The following is a 22,977-nucleotide window of genomic DNA, read 5'->3' as shown; positions in this document are numbered from 1 at the left end:
ACCCCTACAGTAAAGGCAGGACCAAGAGCATCCATGTTTAAATAATTCCTCACAGTGGAAAAAACTTTCCTCACAATACTTGTCCCAGAAACAAATTGGAAGTTTAATATTACAGACTCTGAGATAGGTGTTTAATATTACAGGCTCTGAGATAGGTGTTTCCCAGAGCACACTTTTCTGAGAAAACAGCAAAGTTCCCAAGCTTTGCTGAGAAAACATTTCCATTTTATTAACCTTCAGACCTCTCTTAAAAAGGCAAGTCGTCAAGTAACATTTTAACACTTGTTAATGTTTTACTTTTTAGAAGTTAGTGAAGGGAGACTTAGCCCATGACCTGAATTTCAAAATGGAATCTTAGCCATGTAAAGGCCAAAGTGAGGTTTATATTAGGACTGCCTATGGCATTATCATAGCTCCGAATCAAGTTCGATTAGTGAAAATGACTCAGTTAAGGACCTAAACAAAATCCCAGAAGGAACAATGGCACCAAGAACTCAAAGATTTTAGAACAGTGTGTTTTTCAAACACCAAATAAGACTTCAAATGCATCATCAAGGCTCAGAATCCCTTCCAGTTATAGACAGTTATCAGTAATTACTTTTGATTCTAATCTCAAAATTATGAAAAGAAGATACTTAATAAAGAAAAAAAACACAGCCACTACGTGCTATTTATACAAAGGCCATCGTAAACCAAAACCCTTAAAAAGGTTTTAGAATCATTTTGTGAGGCATTGAGTTCAAGTGAACTGACATGTATTCAGTGCTCCTGTACTATGATTCAAATGAGATAGTGTATATAGACCCCTTATAATGGTCTCATTGTATAGTAAGTGATTCTTCGACCTTGTGACAAGTCTGATGAGCATGAAAGCTCCCTGGTGACTTTGGACTGGACTTCATGACTGATGGCCTGGCCCCAAAATACTATGATTGAAGTTCTCAAAGCAAAGTGAGATGAAGACTGCCCTAACCTACTCCAGGAAGATAGAGATCTCTTTTCTATGGAAGAGTCAAGATACATATTCCCCACCTTAGAACACAGTTCTTGTGTTGGTAAAAAGCAAGATTCAAGTGGTTTCAGATTGTTTGTTCCAAGGCCCTAGGAAACTTGGTATAAAGTACCTGGGCAGAGAGAAATGTAAAGTGTATAAAGAAAATTAAATACCTGGGTGGCGCCTGTGGCTCAGTCGGTAAGGCGCCAGCCCCATATACTGAGGGTGGCGGGTTCAAACCCGGCCCCGGCCAAACTGCAACCAAAAAAAAAATAGCCGGGCGTTGTGGCGGGTGCCTGTAGTCCCTGCTACTAGGGCGGCTGAGGCAAGAGAATCGCTTAAGCCCAGGAGTTGGAGGTTGCTGTGAGCTGTGTGAGGCCACGGCACTCTACCGAGGGCCATAAAGCGAGACTCTGTCTCTACAAAAAAAAAAAAAAAAAGAAAGAAAGAAAATTAAATACCTGATCCCCGCTGGATTTGTCTACAAGATTTTAGTATTTGGAGGGAAAATCTCCAGTGTCTCTCTCCAAACATCTTCATCTCTTACTCCTATTTTGCACTGAGGCCCTTCATTTTTTACCCTACCTGGGATTTAATGCTTCCTTAATTTCTCATTAGCTAAGATCTTGCCATAGCTTTGCTCTGAACAACACTACTCCAGCCCTACTTAATCAGAATCAACTTTGATCAAGAGTCCCAGGGCATCCATATGTATAATAAAGTTTGAGAAACATTGGCCTAAGACATATCATTTTGTTTCTTTTTGCTTCAGGGTGCCCATGGAAAGCCTTAGATTGCCCATTAAGCAGTTTGTGGCTAATTCAGGAAATAGTGGGAAGCCATGGAAAATTTTGAGGAGAAACATGAAAAAGCACATGCTTAAAATTTGTTAATCTTGATGACCAATGATAGTCTTATTGCATTAAGGTTTCTAAATTTCTTTGGCTTGTAAGAAAATTTTACAATAGTAGATGCTGGTATTAGATATTGATATTAGAGCAAATGTGACCTATCATTTAAAAAAATTCACTGGCTTAGAACCTAATAACTGAGATCAAAATATACCTATGTCATGTTTTGTGTTCTGGTTAAACCAACATCTATCCTCTGGCAGAGGAAGTAAACTTGTGTTTAATTATTTTCTTTTCTTTTTTTTGAGACACAGTCTCACTATGTTGCCCTCGATTGAGTTCTGTGGAGTCATAGCTCACAGCAACCTCGAACTCTTGGGCTTAAGCAATTCTCTTGCCTCAGCCTCCCAAGTAGCTGGGAGGCACCTGCTATAACGCCCGGCTATTTTTGTGTTATAGTTGTCATTGTTGTTTAGTAGGCCTGGGACGGGTTTGAACACTCCAGCCTTGATGTATGTGGCCAGCGCCCTAACCACTGAGCAATGGGCACCAAGCCATGTTTAAATATTTTCAACCACAACCTGAAAAGGTCATAATAGTTATTTTTTCTGACACGCTTGTGATTTAGCCTTATGAGTCATCCTTCTTAGCAAAACAGAAATTAGATCCAAAGCCTTGGAACTGTACAGAAATAGCTGATGGTTCAGCTCCCCCGATCTCTCACTCTGCTTTGACTTTTTTTTAAAAAAAAAAAACTCCCTTAACTTTATGAGTTTTGACCCTAGAAACCATCAAATTTAGTTTTTTAACCACGGACCATATGACCTCCCAGTGAACTGATCACTCAGTTCAGAAAACAAACAAACAAAAAAGCCAAATCAACCAAATCAAAAACACCTTTAACAGCAATGGTTAGAGGCAGAATAACATGCAAGAACAATGTGAAAAATATAAAACAAGAGGTAAAGATTTAAATGATCAAGAGAAAAATGAGGATATGGAAATTCCCGGCCTAGTCAAAAGCTAGAACAGGAGAAGTTGGTATAGTATAATTTTAGCTTTGCTAAAATTATGAGCTTCTTCAATGTAAAATTAGCAGCTATAATTTGTTGCTTATGTATCAGACACTTCAAATATATTTTTTTCCTCAATTCTCCACCTACCCTGCAAGGTGGGCATGGTTATTTGCTTCTTGCAGATCAGCACACTGAGATCCAGCGTTTGCCTAACTTACTCCAAATCACAGATATACTAAGGCAGAATCAGGGTATTGTCTCAGTTGACTGTTCCTGAAACCATGACTCTACCACAAGGCCTACTTGGGAGAAAGGATCTTCTAGTTCTCTGTCTGCCAGGAGTTACCTTACTGTTGAAAAGATGAGCTCAGGGCTCCCTAAATCAGCATTTTCCAGGGTGCATTCAATGAAATATAACTCCTAAGAGATCATCTGTGCCAAAGGGATCCTAGAAGTAGAACTGGGTGAGCTAGGAAACAGGGAGTATGTAAGAGAATCCCAGGGCACATTTAAGACAGGATTGAAAATGTACTCGACATTGCAACATTTATTTTACCTATCTAGTATTTTAAAGAAAAACATATGAACCCTTACCTTAGTCTCTTTGAGGTACCTATGTCTGCTTGCTTGATAGCAAAACAAACTGAACAATCACTACTTGGCAGACAGGCCCTGTCTCATGGATGATGGGGAATCCTAGGTTAAGACGCGGGCAAGTTCCTTCACTTCTCCACACAAGCTTCAGTTTCCCAACCTGCATTTAATACTCTGATAAGATACTTTTACCTGGTAAGATATTTCAGAGTATTAAATGTGATAATGTAGGTAAAGTGCTTAGAACAAAACCTAGAACGATGTAAGTATTTACAAAAGTAAGAATTGCTATTCCTTTTTCCTTTTAATTTTTCTTAACTGTTTGCCTCCACGTGACATCATTTTAATTTCTTGTAGAAAGACTAAAGTCTCCATAAACCATCTTTTTCTTTTGGAGAAGATATCAGTCTGGAGAGCAACTTCTATCTTTGTTTTTTCTTTGACTCTCAGGGGAGCTAATGTTGAAATGGAAAGATCATAGTTTTAGGAGTTGGAAAGAACTGAATTAAAATCTTGGCTGTTCATAGTGGCCGCATACATTCCAGAATGTGTTGCCGCTCCTGCTCTATCTGTGGACTTGGGATCATCTTAACTACCTCTCGAGGTTTTCATAAGCATAAAGGGTCAGGCACACAATAGGTGCTCAGTAAATTCTGGTACTTTCCTCCACTGGAATATTCCCCTTTATCTCTATTTATATCACTGTAACCCTAGACCAAGACCTCTTTACATCCTCACCTCATCTCTTGCTGGATTTTTATAACAGCTTCTTGTTTTATTTTTTTCCTTGCTGTGTGCTTTATAACCTTCAATTAATACTAAGAATCTCTATGGAGTTTTCTAGAAACATTACTGAATTTTTTATAGCCTTTGATAATCTGGTTTCACCCTACATACGCAATCTTATTTTATGTTATTTCAAATTCTATTTTTCATGCATCCTCCATTTCCCGTCACACCAGATACCCAATTTTTGTATATTCCCTCCTCCCCAGCCATCCTGACATTTCTTCTGGACATTTTCATTTCTCTGTTCAAGCTTCCTCATCTGGAATATTTTCCCCTTTCCCTCTCAAACTCTAGCTTTCTCATTTCTCAGTTGCTACCACCTCCCTCTACTCTAGCTTAGTGTTAGGGAATTGGAACAGCAGCAAAGAATAACAACAAGGGGTCACCTGAGTAGAGGGGACCTAGAACAATTTATCCTCCCTGTCATTTCAATTTCACACAACCATCTAGTTTCATGGCAGGATTTGAAATAAGAAGTAGTTACTCACCAAGCAAACATCCTAAGGAATGTTGCCCAGGCAGAAGCATATTCCAGCAATTACTCTAATTCCACCTATACTTTTCTCAAAAGCAATTCTAAAAACTGAACAACTGTCTGTATTCATTTAATTTGCAAAGATGCTAAAGCCACAGATTTTTTTTTTTTTTTTTAAGACAGAGTTTCATTCTGTTGCCCTGGGTAGAGTGCCATGGTGTATAGCTCACAGCAACCTTGAACTCTTGGGCTAAAGCAATCCTCTTCCCTCAGTCTCCCAAGTAGCTGGGACTATAGATGCTCACCACAATACCAGGCTGCTTTTTCTATTTTTAATAGAGATGGGTCTTGCTCTTGCCCAGGTTGGTCTTGAACTTCTGAGCTCAAGGGATCTACCTGCCTCCGTCTCCAAGAGTGCTGGGATTCAGATGTGAGCTAAGGGAAAAATTTTAAATGCATGATTTTATGGCACTCTCTCCAGGCTGATGCTAGGTGACTGGGTGTGAGTGCCATCCAGGGTGCAAGTGACTTGTTTACCTAATAATATCTGCAGTAGCTTAGTGCTTTTTTATGCTCCGTCATAACCACTTTATTTTGGTGATGGGTTTGACACATATCTCAGGGAGATAACTTATAATGCCTTAAATCTTAATTCCAAATATTTATAATTCATGATCATTGCTTTATAATTTATAGTCTTCCTTCTTCCAAAAGTAATTTCAAATATCTCTCAAAAAAAATGAATATATATTCCTACATGGAGTTTCAAATCAATTAACAAATAAAAAAGGAGATCCAACATTACATAAAGGGAAGTCCCCTGTCTCCAAGAACCTCACTGAGAGGAGAGAAGTTTCCTTCACATAGTATTCTGGCCACCCTAACTATAATGGCAACTTCTGGGATCCTGGCTACGCCCAGCTTCAACCAGCTCCACAGATGATCTTTTCTTCACCCAGGCCATCTAGGAAATTAGTGAAATAAGATGAAGAAGTCGATGATTAAAGCAAGGATAAGCAAGTAGACAGTAATTAAATGCACAGTTAACTCCAAGTTCTTATTAGCCAAATCAAGAAGGAAAAAAAGAAGGCAAGTTAACAAAAGTTAGTTATAGGGCGGCACCTGTGGCTCAGTGGGTAGGGTGCTGGCCTCCTATACCGAGGGTGGTGGATTTGAACCTGGCACCGGCCAAACTGCAAGAAAAAAATAGCTGGGCATTGTGGCAGGTGCCTGTAGTCCCAGTTACTCAGGAGGCTGAGGTAAGAGAATTGCCTAAGCCCAGGAGTTGGAGGTTGCTGTAGCTGTGACCCCATGGCACTCTATTGAGGGGCGATAAAGTGAGACTCTGTCTCTAAAAAAAAAAAAAAAAAAAAAATCTGATTTTCAGATAAACTTTATTCATGATGTTGAGTTTTAGATAAATTAATTATAAGAGTAAATGTCATGAAGCCTAATAATGAGCAGTAACTTCAATAGCACTCAGCAGAGGATGAATTTTTGTGGCCACTTCTCATACAAACCCACAATTTTAAAAAACATAATATTGAATTGTGGTTGGAGAGAAACATTTCTACAGGAAGACATTTAGTGCAGATACATTTTGGTGGCACATTGAAAGTTCTTAACACATGGAAAATCAGGTTTATCTCAAATAGTTCATTTGTAGACTTGGGATCATCCTGCTCCTAATAGTTCATTGAAGGGCAGGTTGGTGGGAGCAGGATGAATAAAATATACAGATGGGCAGTAGTTGAAGAAGGCATCTCAGAACAGCAAGGAATTTTTCTCTGTGGGCTAGCAAAAAAAAAAAAAAAAAAATTATTCATAATCAAATTCTAAAACCACCAGAAGCAACACCAAAGCAAATCTGCTCCCCAATAGGATTTTTCCCCTGAAACCTGGAGTGTACTCCCTTAGGATAATTTTCTCTCTGGTTTTAATGTTGACTTTGTACTTTATCTACATAAGAATGGAGGTAAGAGATGGAGGGTGGCCATGTAGTAAAATTTTGCCTCAAATCAATATCCTTGTAGAGAATGATCTCCAGTATTTAAAAACCAAAATCCCTGGATTCCTAAGGACCCATTGCAAAATACTGTGTGAAATTTGAGTCTAGTTTTGAGAGACAATTAGCAGTGCTGGAATTTTTTTTTTTTTTTTTACAGATTCCTACAGACTTTTAAGGGGAAAGAGCTTATCTGAGGAACTCTCAACCTCGGAGTTTTTAGTCAACAGCAGAATATTAAAAATAGAGTGTGAAAGAAAGCAGTGTTGTGTGGTAGAAAAAAGCTAGTATTTGGATTCAAAAAATGTAATGTAACCTGGTTAAGGCCTGTTACCTCTTTGGACTCAATTTTCTCAAAATTCATAAAAAGCATGAATTATAGCTTCTGTAAGAGCCAGCTGTATTATGACATGATCATTCATAAATTATGGTTCTGAGTGTGGTGTGAGTCTGTGTGTGGGGTATGTTTGTGTGTGATCAGGTTACTGCACTACGTAATATCCTTTATTGGCTTTTGGGGTAGAGTCCACACTCCTTAGACTTAGCTTATAAAAATTTATCATGATCAGAATCAGTTTTATGTCTCCATCTTCTCTGGTGCCTTTCACCTTTTATATTTCATGCACACTAAGCTGTTCTAGCTCTTGTCTGTAGCCCGTCATACAAGCTATTCCTCAGACATGGTCTCCATTCTTTCCCTGACTTTCACCTACCCACCCTTCAAGTTCCAAATCATTATAAGAGTCAGAAGAACCCTAGCAATAGTATACTTGTAATAATAGTGTAAGAATAACAACAAAAGAATAACTCTGCCTTTGCAGAGCTTATTATTGCTCTATGCCAATAACGTTACACACATCATCTCACTTAACTTTTACTCCAAACATATGAAGTTACATTATTATTCCAATTTTTTTTGTTTGTTTTTTTTTTTTTGAGGAGACAGAGTGTCACTTTATGCCCTTCGGGTAGAGTGCCATGGCATCACACAGCTCACAGCAACTTCCAACTCCTAGGCTTAAGCGATTCTCTTGCCTCAGCCTCCCGAGTAGCTGGGACGACAGGAGCCTGCCACCATGCCCAGCTATTTTTGGTTGCAGTTCAGCCGGGGCCGGGTTTGAACCCGCCACCCTCGGTATGTGGGGCCGGCGCCTTACCGACTGAGCCACAGGCGCCGCCCAATTATTCCAATTTTAAAGATAAACAAAGGCCTGAAAAGGTGCCTTGCTCAAAGTTATTTCCTCCTGAAAGGCCTTCCTAATCTCTCAAACCTCCATTCATTAGTTGCTCATCCCATAGAGTCCCCTGCCACCAACAGCAATTAGCACACTAGATTATGACAGCCCCTGTGAGTCTTACTAGTGCATTCTCAAGGCCTAGCACAGTACTTTGCTATATAGCATACACTTACTAAATATTGATTTAATGGATGAATGAAATAATAAACTCAGAACCCTCCTTCTGCAAAATTGTGGATTAGGCCTCATTAAGCATCTGTGTATCCCATTGTCCTATCTCTTGCCCATCTTCCTTTCACTCGACTATTCCTAGTTAGCACCTACTTCTCATTTTTTGCTGCTCAGCATCTGAACCCTGATCAAGACTGTGTGTGTGGGATGTGGGGGTAAGGCCCTCTCATTAAAGGATTGTGAGGCCATTCCTTCAACTGTGGCTGTTCACTGCTTACTAACTACTGTAGATACAAGATGTGAAGCTGCCACCGCCTCTGCTGCTTTCCAGATTGTACTAACCTTTGTAGTTTTACTTCCTGAGCTGTGCATAAAGATCAGAGAGACACGCAAATAGAAGCCACCCACAAATACCACACAGTCCCTCTGAGTGGCCCCAGTGGGAATAGGAGAATATGAAAATTGAAGATTCAGCTTGCCTGACCCCTGGAGTGGTCCTAGGTGGGCAGGCACCCATCCCACTTGGCAGAAATTCCATATATATCAACGTAAATTATAAGTGGGATACAAAAAATTTCTCTGTTAAGGAATAAAAATAACATACCAAGGTTTGTCCCTCACTTGAGGTAGTCTTTCTGGCTAATTCCCTCTTTTCTTACAATTAGACTGCAGAGATTCCATTTGGATGATGAGGTGGTCGACCCCATTAGTCATCAGAGGCCCCAATCAGCAATCTCTAATTAAAGGTCAAGCTTCATTTAAACATTTTCTCTTTCAGAGGTACAGGTACAATAAAAAAAGAGTATTCAAGTTATGGTTTCCGAATCCACTGCTTATAAAGTATTCCCTTGTATGATCAGACTCCTCCGTGCAGGATCCTACTACAGTAGCTGCTTCAGATTATGAAATGGAAGTGAATTTCATAAATACGAAAATGTGGTGTGGTGGGATTAATGGGTGGGGTCTGAGGTCCTAAATGTAAATCTCTGATGGTTCTATAAGAATATTTTGGCCTCCACCTTTAGCACCTGTTTTCAGAAGAAACTGGGTTAGAATAAGGATCTAGGGAAATCCCTGAGAGACAAAAATTAAAAAAAATTAAATATAGTCTGAGAAGTGTGGAAGAAGGAAAGCCAGTTTCATGTCATGCCAGGTCATGGACAGGACATTCTCAGCAGTATCTGGAGTTCTGGCTGGTTCAAATATATAGTCTATGAGAATGGACTTAATCTTCCATCCCCTGGGGCAGCTCTGAGTAGGAATCAATCTGACTAGGAAAACATTTTGGCACATTATCTGAAGTAAGAAAAACACGGCTTCTGTGACGCTAAACCTTCCAACTCAAACAGGGGAATAAAGAGTCCTCAATCCAGATGTGTTGTCCATAACATTAAACAGTCAGATGTTAGGAAACAGCTGTCTCTTAGGAAGATTTGTCTCTTCCAATTTTTATCCAGATGTGTGCCAATGCTAGGATACAGCTGGAAACTCTTATTGTGATCTCCTTCCTCTTATAATTTCTCCATAAATGCTGGCAACAATACATGGTCCTGGGCGTGGGAGTGGGAGTGGGAAGCCACAGCACTAATGCTCTTTTAAAAAGTGAGGCGGAGGGAAGGATGCTGATGGCCTCTGGTCTGACGCATGACACCTTATGGGAGAGGAAAAACTTGGGAAGCCTGACTCTTCTGAGCTTTCTTGTCATAGTCAATAGCTGTTTGAGACATGTAATCTCAAGTTCAAGGTTTCTGAGACAGAATCACCTGAAATGCTAAAAATACATATTCAAGGTTCCTGCCCTTTGGAGTCTGGGCCAGCAAACATGCATTTTGAACAAGTTCCTCTACCAGCTTTTACTCCCAAATTCCAGTCTGCTATTGCCAAGCCTCACTCACATGATTCCTGGTGCCGGTCCAGGTTTCTTACCTGGTTTCCTGGCTCTGCTTAATTTCAGGAATGTAAAATCTTGAAGTGTCTGAGCTAGGGACTTTAGAGGTCAACCCTCCCAACAAACAGGTCCTGAGAGGTTAGCATTATTTTAAAGAGCTCAGTTCTGACAAGCCTGAGCCATGTTTTTCCAGAGGGAAGACTATATAAAATAAGCAATACACGGACTATCCTCTTTTTACCATTCTTCTCTTTGTGACTAGTTTTCCATGAGTATGAATTCTGAGTATTATCATCATTATAATCCCATATACAGGGTGGCCATAGAGTTCGTATGAAACTTAAAATAGTGTGCATGTGAAGTTTATGGCCACCCTGTATTTCAGTACAGGCCTGCATATTACAGGTTTATGGCAAAAGGCAGTTTAATATAAGAAAGAAGGATGGAAATAATTCTCTGACAGAATTCAGAGCTACCGTGATTTCTCATTACTGATTAGAACCCTAATTGCCTTCCACCTCAGACGTTTCCAATTCTTCTCTCAGTGCTACTGTGTGTCTCCATTGCTGGCTCCTCATAAATGTCCCACTGAACCTTCAAGGGCGCCTTTCATCAGGCCCTGGAAGTCACCCTCTAAGTCTGGTTTGCCAGTAAGTTCTTGGTACAGGTTATTTTCTTCTTTACCCACGTCAAAAATCATGGTGCGAGTGTTTATACCTCAGTTTTGGCTATCACGATCAGAGTTATTCTTTTCTTTTAAAAACGACCTTCACTAGTGTGGCTGGTAAATTCTTAACGACATGTTCTTTAAGAGAGGGGGAAGGAAAAGCCCTGATTGGTAGAGTTTGATAATCTCTGTGGTATAAATACTCCCACCATAAGCAATTTCAAGTTACCAATGTGATGTCACTGAATTCAGAATTGGGAAGAGTTGTGTGCCAGGGACTCAGGAGCCTGCGTGAGGCAGCTCCAGCACACCACTGCCTTAAAATTTAATTTGTCTCTTTCTGAAGAGCAATTACACTACATGTCACCCAGTTGCTCAAGATAAAACCCTCCTGTCTCCCAACATTTCCTGGAAAATGAACGATGCATTTTATATGAGAAAAGGTCTGAACTATTCAGAGAATGAAACTTGATGTTGGGGGCTGTGTCTGACTCTTTTTCTTCTTCACCTTTATGTTAATTGTTCACTAAATCTTAAATAGCTTGTTTCTTTAATATTTGATAAATTCATACTGTCTTCTTGTCTCCTAACATGCCATTTGGGGGCTACCTTATTTTTTTTCACCTGAATTGCTTAATTGATATTTTTGTCTTTAGCCTTGCCCCGTTTTAATCCACATATTGCTTTCTAAAATACAGTGTGGTCATACTATAACTTGGGTTAAAGTGTTTTCATAGTATCTCATTGACTATAGGAAAATATCATGCAGGGTCTCTTACAACCTTTCTTTAATCGACTTTGTCAGCTTCATCTGTCATTCTCCATCTCTTATTCTAGTTCTAGCGGAGCTGAAACACTTGAAGTTCCCCCACAAAGTTGTGTTCTCTTTGCACACGAGCCTTTACATACTGTATTCCTCTGCCTGGAATGACCTCTTCCTGCTTTTTTCATATTGCTAACATCTCTCCATTTTCCAATGGTCATTTAGACACTCCCTCCTCCTGGACGCCTCCTTGACATCCTCCAGGATGGTTTTATTTATTCATCTTCTATCCTTGTAGCACCTCATCGTGTGTGCTGATACTGACATCTGAATCTGTCAGTGTCTCAGCAGGAAACAGGTGACACTCCAACTGGGCAATTTGAGGAAAGTTTAATACAACAAAGGATAGGCAGGATTTAGGGTAACCAGCAATGGATAGTTCCATCTCCTGGTGCTAGCACATCAGCCCACCAACCTGGGCTGATGACGGACAGGGAAGAAGCAGTTACCACAATTCAGAAAGAGTATCTGAGCCTTATGCAGGTGTGGCCTTTGGTAGAAAGACCCACAGCAGCTTTACAAGGAGCCCAGGAAATGTATATTCAACCTCATATTTTTTTGTGCCCTGTAGCCCACTGCCAATGCTTCCAGTGGGCTGAATCCAACTGCAAGTCACATGTATGTAATTCATAAAGGTCAGTCTCCTCCCAAGTGATAGACTATTATTGAGAGAGGTAGACTGTGGCTCTGCAAGGACAAACACAAGGTACCCAGCACAGCCAGTGCCTATTTACTGAATGCCCACTTCACTTAACAAATGGAATCCCTGGTTTATAAATGTGCCCTCCATTATACATAAAGTTATTGCTACTTTATAAGTGGGAAAACTGAGGTTTGGTTAGTGAGACTAGATAATAGGTGGCAGAGCAAGGATTCAAATCCAGTTCTGCCTGAATCTGAAAGCTGAGTGCTTTCTGCTTTCCTATATCATCATTACTGGTGTAATATTTTGTCTCATCCACTCAGCTGTGGTCTACTCAAGTACAAGGCTAATATTTCATTTATCTTTATATGACCGGTGCCGTGTACAGTAGCTTGCCTATAATTAATAGAAAAAAGTTAATAGATATTTGTGAAACTGATTAACAAAATTAACAGAATGATTTAATATCTTAATTTATATGAGTGGGAATTGGGTAATGAGAGCATGCCAAGGACGGTTTATGAATTATATTTAAGGCACCTCTTCATAGCTCCTTATGAATAATTGCCTTCCTCTTAGAATCACAGAGAGAATGAAAGTTTGTCTGATCTCTTAGCTATAATGGAATATAACAAAAACTGACAATAAGAGGGTTCTCTGTATGCTGATCAGGTCTCACCTTCCCCTTCCTTGGCTGAAGGAAACAAACAATGGAGCTGGTTCTTGCCAGTCCTTTCCCTATGACTTCTCTTCTGAGTTGCCATGCCCCCCTTCAAATGGTTCACTTCTCTTTCCCTTTCACTTAACTTGGCTTTTATATATCTGTCCATCACTGACTCTCTAACTACCAGCTAGGATAGCCTGACTCTTTCTTAACTTTCAAAGGAAGCTGCCTGCTCTGAATGTGTGATGCTAGAAAATGGGTTTTGGTAAGGGCTTAAGAACATTTATTTATGTTATTTCAAAGGTTGCCAAGTAATAAATAGTTGTTTGAAAATGAAGGGTAAAGTGATATCTTACTACCCTGTTCTCTGCTGTTCGTGTGATAGCTCAAATCATGAAATATCATGTTTTGACCTTTCTAGGGAGATCTCACCAGCTTGGGGTTACTGAGTGGGCAGAGACAGTCACTTTCCTACTCAGTACCCTGGGCACTACTCCATCCTAGCCAGTTGGAACTCGGCTGTTTGAACCTTTGAAACTCTGAATCTGATTGAAGCTTCTGAGCCAACAAAAGAGGCAAAGGGCCTTTGTGCTTCAGCAAGGAAATGTTCCAGTTCTTTTACACTTTCATAATGAAGGCTGGTCTAGGAGCCCTGATGTCCCTGGCGCACAGAGGGGGGTTATATAAAGAACAAAGGGAACTTGACTCTTCAGGGTCACTCTTCTCTTCCCAGGGACTTTTATGAATTATTTTCTACCCATTGAGAGGTTTTATTCAGATGCCACAGGTTTGGGTTTGGATGAAATTTTTTTTTTTAAAAGAACTATCTTGTGTATTGCATCAGATAGCTATTCTGGTGTATAAATTATCATGTATACCTTGCCTTATTTACCATATCCCACCCAGTTTCACCCACTTAGGCAACCTGAGACAAGCCTTACAGGTATTTTAGTTTGTCATCTTGAATTTAATTTGTAAATTACAGTGTTATTAAATGTCAATTATTGACTAGTGTTGTTATTGTTGGATCGAGTTAAAGTGTTTCATGGTATGGATTCAGATACTAATTCTAGTACCATGCCTCTGGTAAGCTGAGTGAAGAGATGAGTCTTCTGTCCTGATACAACATTAGGAAATGTGAGATTTTTGACAACTCAGGACCCAAATTCCAAATTTCACTGTATATAAATATATAAACTATTGTGTTATATATCCGTATATGGTGATTAAGATAAATCACAGCAAGCATAAAAGAAGCTTTAGTATTTGACTCCCCAGTCTTCAATGTAATAAATTAACTATTTGGCACCCAGAGAGATTCTTGGACTTGAGTTAGTGTGTAAGGTGATAACTGTGTCCTACTGGTCACTAGAAGTCTAAAAATTTACAGAACCAATGAGACTAATTATGGGGTAGCATCTGAGTCTACAATGAAAGAATACAGTGTCCAAGACAGTTTTGATACCGCTTAGAAGAATCTGGTCTTAATCAGACTCCAATTTTAGATCTAGTCCTGCCTAAAGTGTTCTATAATTCATTACATCAGAAGACTCAAAGAGTTATTTTTATGCACAGAAAATTGGACTCAAGTAAAAGTTATTTTCATCACTTTCATCTAATTACAAAGCTGAGCACAGAACTATGACTATTCAAACATGTTGCAGATATAATAGAAGAGTGAATAGCAATGAAAGCTAATTTTGACTAACTGCCAGAGTAAGCGAAGATTGGGAAAATGACTCTGATGATTAGAAGGGAAAAGTAAAGAAGCAGTCATTTATTTTCAAAATATTCACACACTATTTAGTTAGATATTTTAAGGGTTTGGATTAATTATGATATTGATTATTTCTTAGTTGCACGTAGCTGAGCTGTGATTTTATTACAACTCGCTTCAAGGGATGCAGTCTCCTTTTGAGAAAAAGAAAGAGACAGGATTTATGGCCAAGGAATGTGAATTTGGACAAACATACATAATGAGTTTACACTTAAGCTATAGTCCACATCCCTTTGGATGATTTTTTTGCCCTTCCTTTGTGTTAGCACAAAACTACATAAATTGAGGAGGGAGTCATTAGCTTTGCAGAGAGAATATTCAGGCAAAAATAATACCCTAAAAATTTAGCATGACTAGGGAGAGATCACAAGTCACTCAACTATTTTGAGTGCTTTAAAAAAGCAAAGAATTCTCTTTGGTCCGAGCAAAGTCTTTAACTTCTTTCAACTTTAATTATCCCTGGGAAGATTAAATAGGTTATAATTTACCTAGTTTCCTCCTAATACATTGCTGCTGAAAAGCAGTTTGTACATAAGTCAGAGAAACAGGAATTAAACCTCATGGCCATGTGATGTTGAGCAAATCACAGCCTCATAAACTTCCTCATAAAATTGGATAAATAATGGCAATTTTTACAGGCAATGTGAAGGGTGAGAGCAGAAAGATAAACTTCAATAAAGTAGTTTTAGTTTCCAGTGAACAGATTGTTGTTTAAGACTCAATACTGTCAGTATACTTCCATTATCTCCGGAAGTGGCTGGAAGAGAAGCCATTGTCTTATTCATTTAGTCACTCTTACTGCCAAGAGACCAGAAAAACTTAGAATAAAAGGTGTCTGTGCTCAAGATGGTAGTTTGCACTAGCGCAAGATTAATTATTTCCCAGAAAACAGAAAGGGTGGGAAAGAGGTTGGAGCAAGTAACTTTTAGGATCCTAAGAGCTAGAGCCTTCCTATGCTTGCAGTTGGCAAATCCTCCATTTTGAGACACAGGCTTTTACCTTATTATGCAAACAGAAATGTCAGGTGGGGTGGGGGGATGTGCAATGCATCACTCCATGAGTATGGGCACCTTTATTTTGTTTTAAGTTCTTATTATTGATCATCTACTAAGTGATCAACACATTTTAGGTGCTTTATATATGCTATTTCATTGAATCCTCAAAATTATTCTATGGAATAGATATTATCTTTACTTTGCAGTTAAGGGAACTAACACTCAAAGAGATTAATGTGGATTTATTAGCAATGTCTATGTTGTAAAGTAGAAGTAGGAAGACCAGTTAGGATGCCTTTGCAGTCATCTACTTGAGAAAATTTGTTGGTCTATGGGGATAGAAAGCAAATCTCTTGGAAAGGAAAGATTCTACAATGTTGTTATTTTTGCCCAAAGTGGCACATTACAGAAGTCAACTAGCTCAGTGATCCTCTCACCTCAGCCTCCCAGAGTGGTAGGATTACAGGGATTAGCCACGGTGCCCGACCTCACCTATCTAATACTTATGGAGCAAATGATGCCCAAATTCCTCTTCAGTGAATACAATGCCTTTCTTTAATCTATATAAAATCCTAATCTTCAAGTTTTGTTTTCTCTCTGATTGTAAAAGTGAGGACATTTCACAGGTGTCATATAATCTAAGTAGATGCTCAAATTAGTATTACCTGAATGTTAAGCTCTGAATGCTTTTATGTGCAGCATGGAATGAGCTTTATCTCATTTAATCTTGACACAGCATCACAAAGAAGGTTATATGGCTATCCTTACTTTTAGTGCTTAGGAAAGCACAAAGCACTGAGGCTTAGAGAGGGTCAGCAAGCAACATGCCTAACACCACCCAGCTGTTAAACAGTAAAGTTGAGGTCTGAACTCAGGCAGGTTGGCTCTGAACCACAGGATGAGGCTGCACACATGTCTAACGCTCAGAGGATCTCAGAAGCATCGCGGATATCCTTAATGCATTTCCTCCTAAATTCTACACTTTGCCCTCCAGCTAATTAAGTTGCTTAGAATGCCTATTACCTAAATGAGGAGACCTCATCTTTGCTTCATAAAGATCCATAAGGAAATCTTCTTACAATGGCAGTTTAGTGGGTTTCTTTGTATTCAGGAGTTTTGTGCATCTATTTTTAACGATTTGATTTGGACAGCTGTGGCATACTACTAATGTGCTAGGAGCACTAACGTACTTATGTGAGGAGGCTGACTTTTTATGGTAAAGGAAGAGATGATTCTAATTTCGTTTGATTGTCAAAACTTACCACTCCCCTATAAAATACCCTAGGAGAGGAATTGCTTCTCTTTCGTTGTCTACATTAACCCACATGGAGCCAGAGGAAATTTACAAGCCATCTGGATTTAATTAGACAGTGTACCGTGTGAATATGCTAGTGGCAGCATTGCTGTAGGGAATTAGCTTTAATGGAGAGAATCTTAGATTTGGAATCAGGAATTCTGGTTTCTCTCTGGCCTCCATCACTAACTTCTCACTGTGTTATCAAAAGAAAACAATCTATCTGCTACCTCATTGGGTTTTACTTTGGAGATCAGATAATAATAAATCATTTAGGGATGATTCAAAAAGCACAACCCACTGCAGAAAGCCAAAGATTCTTTTGTTGTTATTATTATAGGACTGCAGAATTTCAACGACAGTTTTTTTAAAAGACAACTTTTACAATTATATGATAATTAACCCTCTTTGTCATTTGTGACAACTCAATTGGACCAAAGATGGGGAGTGTGGCATTTTGAAGCTCTAATTTTGGAATTCAGTCTCTGTATAGCTTTGCTCAGCTTTAAGCTCTCTATCATGCAATTAAGGCCTGGCTTTATTTGCAAACCTTCTCTGCTCTTTTTATTTCCTTCAGGTTTTAGAAGTTGAAATATTAAGGCATGATTCTTCAGGGTTGGCAAGAAGTCAGAGAGTTATTATTGATTCCATACTGGGCTGTGAATTCCAAAACAGTTCAAATGAGAGAAAAATAATTTATATAGAACTTGTAATTTGCCAGCTGTGGCGGAGGGGGAACCAGCTTCTATTAGGGGAAACTTCAGCAGGATTAAACAATAGCATTTCCCTGATTCTAGGCCCAGTTTGCAAGTGTGATGAGTCTGCACAGAGTTTACTCTTTTAAAGATATGGCCAAATATTTGAAAATTTGGGGCATGGAGTGTGTTCCTGAAAACACATCAACTACTGGGCAGCTCACAAGAGAAGCAGCAAAAAAATTCTATAAGATCCAGTTATGTTAGATTCATCACCAATCTTGCTCCTTTGGGAAGTCAGAGGGAAATGACAAAAACAAAACAAATAAACAGAAAACTAGCATGTGAGCACTGAAATCCTAGAAGTATCAAGAATTTTTTTTTAACCTAATTCACTCTTCCAAGAGTCTTAATCTGATTTTATGATGTGGAAGACAGATTTTCATTGATTTTCTTCCCCAGCATGGAATTTACTTATTTATTTTTCTAATTTCTTTATAAGATATTTTAAAATATTCTCGTAAGGGGATATGTAGTCTCTGCAGAAAACTATTATATGTATTTACAAACAAAGATGAAATGAATTGCAAAGAAAATTCATCAACATGGACAAACCCTGGAGTTAATCATCATCTTTGCTAAACTTACCTCACTGAATCACTGAAGAAGATCCGGTCACATAAATGATGTGACAGTACTTGAGAAGGTCCTTGTTGAAAATGGGCTGGTAAAAACTAAAGTCTCATTGAGAACTTACTGTGTGCTGGACACTGTTCTGACCACTATATGTGTGTCCTCCTAATAATTCCAAGTAGGTTCTTTTAACTCATTACAGAGGTAACAGATATAAAACCCAGAGATATTTAGTAATTATCGTAAGGTCACATAGCTGGTAAGTGGCAGAGAATGAATTCAAATCCAGCAGTCTTACTCCAGAGCCTATACCTTAACCAGAAGTCAAAAAATTACACCTCACAGACCAAATCTATTTTTTATAAAGTTTTATAGAGACATACACATATCAATCATAAACTTAAAACTCAGTGATTATTGGCAGATACATCCATTGTCTTCCAATTCTTTCTGATTTTTTTTTGGTGAGGGGGAAGAAAAGAGAAGATAAAAGCAAAGACTAAAGCACTTGTTAAACTTCCTTAATATTTATACCTATTCTGGACAACTACTACTCAAAGGATTTATAAGAAAAAAGTGCTCAATGCTACCTCAAGGAGTACTAAACAAGAGTTCATTAGAACTTTTGTATCAACTAGGAAGAGCTGAACTCTCATATTTTTATAACAGCCTTTCATTAGCACAGCTAGCTAAATAGGAAAGGAAAAGTAGTATCTTTTCTCCACCCATCACATGGTTCACAGCTGACATCCCTATAACAAAAGACAGATTAACAAGAGAAAAGCATAACAAGCTTACTTAACAAAAGTTTCATGTTACATAGGAGCTTTCAGAAATGAGACTCAAAAACCCTAGGGAAAACTGTTTTTACATTTTGTTTTGATGAAGAATGCACAGTCATGTAGAACTATTATTGGACAAAAAGCGTATAACCTAATGATAATAAACCAGGGATGGGAAAACTTAGCAAGACCTATTTGTTCAGATTCTTCTTGGCCTCCCTGTGTAGTATCTTTCCTCTGGGAACAGGGCAGGATACCTGTCATATGAGAATCTTCAAAACAGAGTGTGGGAGAAGGTCAGAGACATTTCTTCTGCACTTTTCTCAATTTCCTTCAGCTTAAAATAGTTAGGATGACAAGATGCTATGTTTGGGGGTAGCATTTCCTGCCTCCCGTCACTGTGTTGTTGTCATAGCTCAAGACTCAATGAAAGCACTGATTTATGTCTTGATCTTATGTGGGACTTCACTAGTTTGAGATTTGGATTTGGAAGCCAACAACTGTGTGATGTAAACTTATTTTAAAAATCTAAATATAGGTTATCCTGTAAAAACATAGACAAAATCCCAAAGGCCTGTGATTAATCAACAGGTGTTTATTAAGCCCTGCTTTGAGAACTACAAAGCAGATATTAGAAAGATACAGTCTATATGTATGCAGGAGCATAGAACCTTGCCCTAAGAAAGGTACAGTTTGTTTTCTTCATTCACATGGTTCCTGGCCAGTACATATGCATTGTTTAAAGCATATGCTTCCAAGTTATCTCATTCTATGGGCCCTGAGTCTTTGATTGCCTTTGAACTACTTTATAACTGTGTAAGTTGTAGGTAACTAATATCAGTACATAACAATTCTTGTCTATAGATATGCAAATAAATTCTGCACACTGCAAACTCAAAGATTTCCCTTTCCTACCATGGAAGCAGCCAGTTTTGTGTCCATTTGCAAATCTAATTTCTAATTTCTGTTCTTTGGATACTCTTTGGATCTGGTGGCAATATCTTAGTGGTTCCTTTATTTATTTATATATTTATTTATTTGAGACAGTCACAGTGCAAGCTTAAAGATTTCCCTTTCTCAATTTATTTATTGAGACATATGTTGCCCTCGGTAGAGTGCTATAGCGTCACAGCTCACAGCAGCCTCAAACTCTTGGGCTTAAACAATTTTCTTGCCTCAGCCTCCCAAGTAGCTTGGACTACAGTCACCTGCTACAACGCCTGGCTAGTTTGTTGTTGTTGTAGTTGTCATTGTTTAGCAGGCCCTGGCTGGGTTCAAACCCACCAGCCCCAGCATATGTGGCTGCACTGTAACCACTGAGCTACATGTGCCAAGCCTCCCTCAGGTATTTAATGAGTTAAATAAAATATTTGACATGTGTTCATTTTATATTTGTATGTGAGTCACGATTTTATGTTTGTTAAAAAAAATGATTCGTTACAAGCCCTGCATATCAGAGGCAGTGGGTTCAAGCATCACAGAGGGCTGCTTAACACAACAACAAAAAGATCCTTTAATATGAGCTTAGGTTCTAGAGTCAACCAGGCATAGATCCTAGTCCTAGTTTCTCTATTTGCCAGCTGTGTAATATTCAGCAGAGTACTTACGCTCTATATCAATAATACCTGCCTCATTGGATTGTTGTAGAAATTATGTGACATGTTACTATAAGTCTATTCTGAAATACAGAAGCACTCAATAAATATTGGAGTTTTGTTGTCTGTTCCTTTTGATTATTTTTTAAAGAATCAATACAGTCAATGTATCAAGTGGCCAACCTTATCACAATAATAAAGTTAATTCATTCAATCTACAACTCAGGAAGTACAATAAATGAGACTTCTCTTTTTTTATAACACCAAAGTTTGTGCCTTAAGGCTTAAGGCAAAAACTCTACCACCTAAATAGGTCAAAAATTTTATCCAAAGCCATATAAATGAAATAGGCTTATGACTTTCAAATTTCAGTTAGGCATATTCATCATGCAAAGGTTAATCAATGAGTAATCTTTGCAATCATATCTGTATTGGAACACACCTATAATAGTCAATTTCTTACCTTTCCTCTCTAAATAAGTTTTCTAGAAGTTCTTCCTCTAAAATGCAATTCTCATCTAGTACACTTTAACTATCAGGGTTTCCCCCCTCCCAGCAGATTAAAAACACAGGCTGTCCCCAAAAGATTAGTAACTCTTAGCCTTAATTCTAGCTCACATCATGAATATAATTAATTCCTCCTGCATTTACACTTTTACATTTAGAAATACTGAAACAATCCCATTTTTAGAAATTGGAATCAATCATGCATTATACTGTTGTAAGTGATGAAGAGTTAAATGACAAAACTTACTATCCTGTGTTATTACTGCCATTTATGCAAACAGCCATTCATTTCAATTTGAAGCCTCTGTCAAAATCCTTCAGAGATTAAGAAGCTCTCTGAATTTTAGATTTACTAACAATCTTCTTAACTTCCGGAACAAAATTATTCCACCTTCTCTACTTCAACACTCCCCACCCATCTAGTCCATTCTACTGTATATTTACATACAGGCAAGTAGTATTTCCTAGATAGGAAACATGAGAGTCTCCATATGCTCTGTGTAAAGCACAGTATCCATTGAGGAGATTCACATTAAATTATGGATAAGTCTGAGAAGGCTTATAGGAAAGAAACCTGTTTAACTTTGTTTAATCCAGTATTTATCAAATCCCAGGCCTTCCCTCATGATGCTTCTCTATGCCATCTTTGTCTACCATGCTTGGCTTCTTGCATTTCTTTGTATGTGTTACCACAGAGCCTACGTAAGTGCTATTTTCCCACTAGCTCCATCAGAGATCTCAGCTCTGGCAATTAGAATCCCATTCCCCAGACCAAAGTGCCTCAATGTATCAGTAGTTTATTGAAGTGCCCCAGGTGATCATGTTCTGCCATCATTGAGAGTACGCCCTGGGCTCTAAGCTTCCTGCAGACCTGGCCTAGTTTTGCTTACCCCTGCTATTTACATTGTAAGCACTCAATAAAAAATATTTGTCAAGTAAAAGAATGAATAGGTAAATACTAAATAGTGTCTCTTAGGAAACACTGCCTTACGCAAACATCTGCTGAGACATCACATTGCACAGGACACATTTTGTTGTAGGTAAAGAGGGGTGGTTCAATGTTAGCATTTCATAAAAGCTTAACTCATTTGAACGTCTTCTTACTGCATTAGTTCCAGATAAAAGTAATAAGGGGTTAGCCCAAAGCCTAAAACAAAGCATGATCTTGGTCATTCTCTGGAGTTAAGGGCTGATATCACAGCAGACCTTGAATGCTTTCCACATTTGAAAGCATTTGCTAGCCACAGTTGATCTAGCTTCTTTGAGGGCCTCAGAAGCCCCGAAGTTCATCTGATGAACTCCCCAAGTTTATCGTCTATCTATGTTTGAACTTCTTGTCGAGGCCAGCTAAAATCACACCAACAATGTTAAATACTTTCCTTGTTCATTACATCTCACAATATGATACTGTCTCCTCTGAACACCCACTGTTCTTTCACAATGTCCATGATATATGCTGTGGAGTCAGATTATCTGGCTTCAAATCCTTCCTGTGACATTTCTAGCTACCTAACCCTATATAAGTTACTCAGTCTTTTCATATCTTGGTTCCTTCATTTGTAAAATGAGGATAATAGGGCGGCGCCTGTGGCTCAGTCGGTAAGGCACCGGCCCCATATACCGAGGGTGGCGGGTTCGAGCGCGCCCCGGCCAAACTGCAACCAAAAAATAGCCGGGCGTTGTGGCGGGCGCCTGTAGTCCCAGCTACTCGGGAGGCTGAGGCAAGAGAATCGCTTAAGCCCAGGAGTTGGAGGTTGCTGTGAGCTGTGTGAGGCCACGGCACTCTACAGAGGGCCATAAAAAGTGAGACTCTGTCTTTACAAAAAAAAAAAATGAGGATAATAAAAAATGTCCCAGAGTCATCGAGTTCCAAGTATTAAA

The sequence above is a fragment of the Nycticebus coucang genome, chromosome 3 (genome assembly GCF_027406575.1).
Source record: "Nycticebus coucang isolate mNycCou1 chromosome 3, mNycCou1.pri, whole genome shotgun sequence".
Classification (NCBI taxonomy): Eukaryota; Metazoa; Chordata; class Mammalia; order Primates; family Lorisidae; genus Nycticebus; species Nycticebus coucang.
Note: the sequence above shows the minus strand (reverse complement) of the source record.